The 8267-nt window shown below is 41.2% G+C and overlaps 1 non-coding gene across 1 annotated transcript; it reads left to right on the top strand.

The window, feature by feature from the left end:
- Window positions 1-7927: 7927 nt before the first annotated feature.
- Window positions 7928-8049, top strand: LOC121040032 (U6atac minor spliceosomal RNA). Its single transcript, XR_005795102.1, has one exon. It is a non-coding gene; the product is annotated as a U6atac minor spliceosomal RNA (small nuclear RNA).
- The last annotated feature ends 218 nt before the right edge of the window (window positions 8050-8267 follow it).

Consider the following 8267-nt stretch of genomic DNA (forward strand, 5'->3'; position numbering starts at 1 on the left):
TTTGCTCACAGTGGCATCTGTTCTTGGTTCTCTGGCCAGAAAAGAAGCGTCTCTCAGGGAGGGTTTGCTTTTTTGCATCCCCTACGTGGTTCTGCAACACAGGTTTCCAGGGTACCCTCGGGTGAAAATCAGGAGATTTAAAAAAATGCCAGGATGTTGGTCACTTGTCCTGGTCATGTCTGAAGTTTTTGTTTCTCTCCCCACTTGCCCACTGTTGTTTACTTTTCAGTCGTCGGTTAGTTGCTATTTGTTTTCGATTCAGAGATGTTAACTGTTATCAGTGAGAGAGTTAGTACTAACAAATGAAATTTTACTGAATGAAAAACTAAATCTGGTCTGTCCCTCTCACTGGGCTGTTAGCCCCATGAAGACATGGGTTGGGTCTGTCTTCTCCCATGTGATGTTACTGGTATCTGGTCCGGTGTGGTACATGAGAAGGTCAAAATAGTTATTGAATGCAATGATAATGGGCAAAGAATGAACAATAGAATATCGAAATATTAAGAAGAAAGAGAATTTAACCTAGAATATTTATAGGAAATTTAAATGTGAGATGTTCTGAGAACGATGTGTCTTCTGCCGCAAAGATGAGATTAATGACAAAACTCTGTAGAAACACCAGATTTTGGAAGATGTGAGGGGAAGGACTTTGCAGTTGTAACATCAAATAATAAATAAAGCAATAAAGCTCTTGGCAGAGAGAACAAGCCAGAAAGTAATATACTATTCAGAAAACAATAGAAATTGGCATGGATTTCAAAAATAGAAAAAACAATCATTTAACAATCTAGGCTTTGTGTTTTGATAAGAAAAATAGTAATGCTCTGTGGTATAGAACATGACGGAAGAGAGGAAGCTTATTGTTCTCTCTGGACAACACACAATGAAAGGCTTGAAAGCCAGAGACAATGGGAACTATCCTTTCTAACTGTTCCAGAAGGGATCAGTATTTGGCCAAATGAAGCTATCAGACACTCAGAAGCCAGATAATAAAATGGTCACAGGTCAAAGCAAGTGACACTTATCTAGGGTCATCAGGACAGAAGGAATGGCATTATATAGAATGGCTGTTGACATCTCTTGGCAGATAACAAGGGGAATTATAATGGCGACTCTCTAGAACAGAGGAGTGATTGATGTTCTGTCACAAAGAGCCACAGCCCATCCAAATGATCGGTCTCCAATGACAGTGTCTTCATTACAGGAAAGAAACGAACACTTCCAAAATGCCTATCATTTGACGGAAAAAGAACAATGTGTTTAAATGACAGAAAGTACTGGAGTACAGATTAGAGAATGGTATGGTTGAATATGAACAGTCTTATTTCAGAACTTTCAAAGTGACTTACAAGGAAAGACTTCTGAAAACTATTTTTAGCATTTGTTTTCAAGAATCAAAGTCCTCAAACACTGAATGTAACAATACTGCCTCCAATTCTGGCAAATTTGAGTGTCACTGGGCTGTAGACATCAAGGACAATAGGTCCTGAGTGGGTGAGGCGAAGAGGAAAATGTGACACTGGTGACCGCAGTAATCAACTGTGAAAGATTACCTGTTACGCCTAAAGAAAGCTGGGGAAAAGCTTCCCGCAGTCTAGTGACCTAGCTGACCTACTGAAAACATCTTAAAGCCTATACTTTTTGTTTGCAAATTAATAGCTTGTAATCAAGTCTTTAAATGTGATTTTTGTCCTATTGGGTGTGCTATAGTAAAATTGAAGTTAAGAGGCAGAGAAAGAAGTCAGAATGCTCGCTTTAACGTCTGTTTCATCTGTCAAGATGAACAGAGTCATATGAAGCCAAATTTAAATCAGCATGTAAAATATTACTGATTTCTCACACACACAAACACATAAGGCCAAGTGTAGATGGAGTTGAAGAGTGGAAGTAACAGGGGCTCCTGGGTGGCTCAGTTGATTACGTGTCGGACTCTTGATTTCAGCTCAGGTCACGATCTCATGGTTTGTGAGTTCGAGCCCCACATTGGGCTCTGTGTGGATGGTGAGGAGCCTACTTGGGATTCTCTGTCTCCCTCTCTCTTTGCCCCTCACCCCACTTGTGCATGCTTGCTCACATGCTCTCTCTCTCTCAAAATAAAGAAACCAACTTAAAAAAAAAAAGCGTGGAAGGGACAGTGACAGCAGACTGGACGACAGGTTGTGTAGCTCAATGCCAGCATTACCATCCCCTAGCTGTATCACCTGGGCAGACTCAGGATTTGGGGGCCCAGTTTCCTCATCTTTAAGATAACAGGCTAGCTCAACATTCCGACAGTCCTTCTCGGCTCCTCTTACGGTAACTTGTCGAAAGTGGGGCATTTTTCCTTCTACCATAAAAAACAGAGGATGCATTTTCTCCCCTATGCAGATGACACAGATTTCATCACACACTAGGAGATTCCAGATAGATAACTGGCCCTGTAACCTAACTGCCAATCGAAAGAGCCAGAGATATGGGGCACCTGGATGGCTCAGTCGGTTAAGCGTCTGACTCTTGATTTTGGCTCAAGTCATGATCTCATGAGATCAAGCCCCGCATCGGGCTCCGCACTGACAGTGAGGAGCCTGCTTAAGATTCTGTCTCTCCCTCTTTCTCTGTCCCTCCCCAAGTTGGGATTCTCCCTTTCCCTCTCTATCCCTTCCCAACTCATGCTCTTGCTTTCTCTCAAAATAAATAAAGAGCTACAGATCCATTATCCTAAAACAAAAGTTGTCATTGTTAATAGGTACCTCCCAACTTCTAACAGATTTTAGGTAACAATCACAGAAAGTGACTCAGTTTAGTATGTTAACCAAGTATAAAGAACCGGCTTATTCCAGAAAGCATGAGAAGTTTCTTTGTTCAAAGCTGAACATTCGGAGATAATTAGACCATATAACTAAAAGCTAATAGAAGAGAAGAAATGGAAAAAATCGGTTAATGACAAAACCCAAATATGGCAGGCAAAATGTAATGTGGTACTCTGGATCCGATCCTGAAGCAGAAAAAGGACATTAGTGGGAAAATGGGTGAAATCCAAATGAAGTCTAGATTTTAGTTAATAGTAATGCACTCATGTTCATTTCTTAGTTTTGACGACTGTACCATGACTATAAAAGGTGAAAGTTGGTCAAGTGTATACAAAGGTCATTTGTATTATGTTTACAATTTGAAAAGTCTAAAGTTATACCAAAATGAAAGCATTTATTTTTAAGGAGTCTTTCTTCAAAGAAAATTTACAAAAAAGTCCATCTTGGAGGCAGTCCAACATGCTGACGACGTAAGGATATCCTGAAACTCCTTCTCCCATGAGCACATCAAATCTACAGCTACATAGGGAACAATTTCACCCAAAAAACACTTGAAAACTAGCTGAGCAGCTCCTTTACACTGGCAATCACCAAAAGGTCCACATCATGGCGGTAGAGGAGGCCGAGACTTTAAACCCCACCGTAAACCCCACTCTGGTATTGTGATCCATGACCGGGAGGGAACTCACAAACCCAGAGCTTCTCCCTAAGGAGACAAATGTTGTACCGCACATCAGTTATCTCAGCTTATAAGCCTTGCCCCTACAGCAGAGTCCCTATCACATCGGCCTTGGAAAACCAATGGGACTTCCATCCACAAAACTCAAAGGGCTCTAACAAATTAAGAAACTGCTTTTCAGGGGCTTGTTCTCAGATTCACTTCTTTCCTGGCCTCAGCACAAAAGAAGACATTGGAAAAGCCCTCAGAAAACAGGTGGAAGAAATTATTTTGCTAAACTTAAAGCATCAGCCAGAGGATCAGGGGCCTGTTAGGACACTCTCCAGAGATGAAGGTGGTGGCCGGCACTATTTTTGCTCTCTCCCTTGCTACAGCCATGGGCACCCCTTTGTTTGTTTTTCCTTGGCAGGGACCATTTCTACTTCCCCACCGAAGGGCACCATATTTACGCTCTCCCTCTGTCTTGCTAATGCTGGCAGGCGTGATGTTACCAGGTGACATCTTCTACTTCTGTTGCCATTATTACGACAGCTGCCACCCAGGAGACACTCACGGATTACCTGGCTCTGGAGCCCAAGAGGGGGGTTGTGCTCCGGAGACACGTGGAACTCTAATAATCAGAGACAGTTCTTGGCAGTTCACACCAAGGACACTACAGAGATGACAGATGGAAACACAGCCCCGTCTTTCTTAGAAAGAGTTGCTTGTCCAGGAGATTCGGCCTGAAGGGTAGGCTTCCAGTCTGGAACACATCTCAGGGCCCACAGAGTCACTCTCAAGAAACGGAGGCTGGAGACACTCTCTTTGTGACCTCTCTCTGCCTTCCTCCAACTTGAAAATATCTCCCAGAAAGGAGTTGATATCCTAACTTTCGCAGCTGCTGCAAATCACCGGGCTCCGTTGGCATTATGCTCACAGGTCCCATAGGACCAGAACCAATACAGAAAGAAGCATTAAATATCAACCACACTCAAGAGTGTGTCGAGAGGCAAAAAAAAAAAAAACAACTTAAAAAACAAAAAACAAAAACAAAAAACCAGGAACTCAATCTTCCTCCAAAAGAGGCCTATCAGCTTATCAAACAGAAGACAAGGGGCAGGTTGCTAATTAAACTCCCATTTAGTTCTCACCATAAACCTTTCCAGAGAACTCAGAAGGTGGGCATTATTTTCTCACTCTAGGCCACACCACTATCAATTCAAGGAGAACTCTTCTACATGTCTGTTCCCCTAGTTTTTATGCCTGGTGCCCTGCTGGTGCATCTGCGACCCAGGGGATGCTCTTTGACTGCCTGGGTCTGGAGCCAGAGTAGCTGGTATTCCTGGGTCCCTGGTGACTGTAGCAAACAAAGAGACCATTCTTGGATGTCTCACCCCCGGAGAGTACCACACAGAGAGTGGCTAGGACACCCTCCTACCCCCATCCAGACTTTTTGTGAAGGAGATCTCTTTGCTTATCCTGGAACTTCAGCTAAAGGGGCAAACTTCAGGTTTGCCGTATATCTAGAGTCTACAGTTCTTATCAGCGGGCATAAGCTATGGGGATACCATGTCTCTACCATGTCTCTGGGGGGAGAGAGAGGGGATACCATCTTTGTGCCCTCTCTCTACCTCACCGCATTTTTCTGCTATCTCCCTGAAGGGAGCTTATACACTCGACCAGAGCCCCAACTTTTGCAACATTTACCAGTGGATACGTCTAAATCTTCTGTCTTCTAGGCCAGAAGGTTTTTTCAGTTGTAGTCCAAAGAACTGTATATATTTTCATATTTTAAAACCTGTTGCCTGTACTATGTTAAATAACAGTGATAAGAGTGGATTACTGTGTCTTGTTCCTGACTATAGAGGAAAAGCTCTCAGTTTTTCCCCATTGAGAATATTAGCTGTGGGTTTTTCATATATGGTCTTTTTTTTTTTTAATTTTCTTTTAATATTTATTTATTTTTGGGAGACAGAGAGACAGGGTGCAAGCAGGGGAGGGGCAGAGAGAGAGGGAGACACAGACTCCGAAGCAGGCTCCGGGCTCCGAGCGGTCAGCACAGAGCCCGATGCGGGGCTCGAACCCACGAAGCGCGGGATCATGACCTGGGCTGAAGTCGGACGCCTAACCGACTGAGACACCCAGGCGTCCCACATATATGGTCTTTAATTATGTTAGGTGTGCTCCCTCTAAACCTACCTTATTGAGGTTTTTATCATAAATGGACGTTGTACTTTGTTAACTGCTTTTTCTGCATCTATTGAAATAATCTTATGGTCCCTAACCTTTCTTTTACTAATGTGGTGTAGCACATTGATTGATTTCCAAATACTGAAAAAGCCTTGCAACCCAGGAGTAAAACCCCCACTTGATTGTGGCAAACGATTTTTTTAAACGTATTGTTGGATTCAGTTTGCTAGTATTTATTGAGAATTTTTGCATCCTGTTCATCGGGGATATTGACCCATAGTTCTTTTTTTTTTAGTGACGTTTTTATTTGGCTTTGGTATCAGGAAATGCTGGCCTCATAGAATGAATTTGGAAGTTTTCCTTCATTTCTATTTTATGGAATAGTTTGAGAAGAGTATGTATTAACTCTTCTTTAAACGTCTGGTAGAATTCACCTGTGAAGCCATCTGGTCTTGGACTTTTGTTTGTCGGGGGTTTTTTGATAACTGATTCAATGTCTTTGCTGGTTATCAGTCTGTTCAAGTTTTCTATTTCTTCCTGTTTGAGTTTCGGTCGCTTATGTGTTTCTAAGAATTTATCCATTTCTTCAACGTTGTACAATTTGTTGACATAGTTTTTCATATCAGACAACAAAAAGAAATAAAAGGCATCCAAATTGGCAAGGAGGAAGTCAAACTTTGACTATTTGCAGATGACATGATACTCTTTATGTAAAACTGAAAAAGACTCCACCAAAAAACTGCAGGACTGATAAACAAGTTCAGTCAAGTTGTAGGATACAAAATCAATGTACAAAAATCTGTTGTATTTCTATACACCAATAATGGAGCAGCAGAAAGAGAAACAGGAATCAATCCCGTTTACAACTGCACCAAAAACAGTAAGACACCTTGGAACAAACCTAACCAAAGAGGTGAAAGATCTGTACTCTGAAAACTATGAAACCCTGATGACAGAAACTGAAGATGACACAAAGAAATGGAAAGATATTCCATGACCATGGATTGCAAGAATATTGTTAAAATACTTACACTGTGCAAAATAACCTACAAATTTAATGCAGTCCCTATCAAAACACCAACAACAATTTTTATAGAGCTAGGCAAAGAATCCTAAAATTTCTATGGAACCATAAAAGACCCTGGATAGCCAAATCAATCTTAAAGAAAAGCAAAGCTGAAGGCATCACAATTCTGGACTTGAATTACAAAGTCGTAGTGATCAAAACATTGTGGTACTGGCACACAAATAGACACATAGATCAATAGAGCAAAACAGAAAATCCAGAAATGAACCCAAAACTGTACAGTCAACTAATCTCCAACAAAGTAAGAATGAATAGCCAGTGGGAAAAAGAATCTCTTTAATGGTGTTGGGAAAACCAGCCAGCTACATGCAAAAGAATGAAACTGGACCACTTTCTTATGTGATAAACAAAAATAAATTCAACATGGATAAAAGACCTAAATGTGAGCCCTGAAACCACAAAAATCCTAGAGGAGAACACAGGCGGTAGTGTCTTTGACATTGGCCATATCGAGTTCATTCTAGATAGATCTCCTAAGGCAAGGGAAACAAAACAAAACACTCTTGGGACTATATCAAAATGAAAAGCATCTGTACAGCAAAAGAAACCAATCCACAAAACTAAAAGATAACCTACAGAATGGAAGAAGATATTTGCAAATAACATATCTGATAAAGGGTTAGTATCGCTTTAAAATATATAGAACATTTATAAATATAGAGACCATTTATAAAACTCAACACGCAAAAGTGAACAATCCACTTTAAAAAAGGGCAGCAGACGTGAATAGAAATTTCTCCAAAGAAGACAAAGAGATGGCCAATAGATACATGAAAAGATGCTCAATAGCACTCTTCATCAAGGAAATACAAATCAAAACCACAAGGAGTCATCACCTCACACCTGTCAGAGTGGCTAAAATCAACCGAAAAAACCCAACAGGTGCTGGCAAAGATGTGGAGAAAGGGGAACCCTCTTACACTGCTGGTGGGAATGAAAACTGTAGCAGATACTGTGGAAAACAGTGTGGAGCTTCTGCAAAAAGTTAAAAATGGAACTACCTATGACCAACAATTGCACTACAAGGCATTTACCCAAAGAATACAAAAATACGAATTCAAGGGGATACATGTACCTCAATGTTTCTAGCAGCATTATCAACAATAGCCAAAGTATGGCAATAGCCCAAATGTCCACGGACTGATAAATGGATAAAGAAAAGGTGGTGTACGTGTACACACACACACACACACACACACACACACACTGTATGAAAAGAGAGAAGGTTAGCACTGCCCTTGACAAGGATGGAAGAGGCCCCTGGGCCTGACAACACGCATACAGTTAAGGCATTACGACCTACTTTGTGGCATCTACACATATAATGGAATATTACTCAGCCATAAAAAAGAATGAAATCTTGCCATTTGCAACAACATGGATGGAGCTAGGGAGTATTGTGCTAAGTGAAGTAAGTCAGCCAGAGAAAGACAAATACCATATGATGTAACTCATATGGGGAATTTGAGAAACAAATGAGCCAAGGGAAAAAGAGGGAGAGAAGAAAACCAAGAAACAGACTCTTAACAATAGGGAACAAACT

The sequence above is a fragment of the Herpailurus yagouaroundi genome, unplaced genomic scaffold (assembly GCF_014898765.1).
Source record: "Herpailurus yagouaroundi ecotype Mexico unplaced genomic scaffold, PumYag 181, whole genome shotgun sequence".
NCBI lineage: Eukaryota > Metazoa > Chordata > Mammalia > Carnivora > Felidae > Herpailurus > Herpailurus yagouaroundi.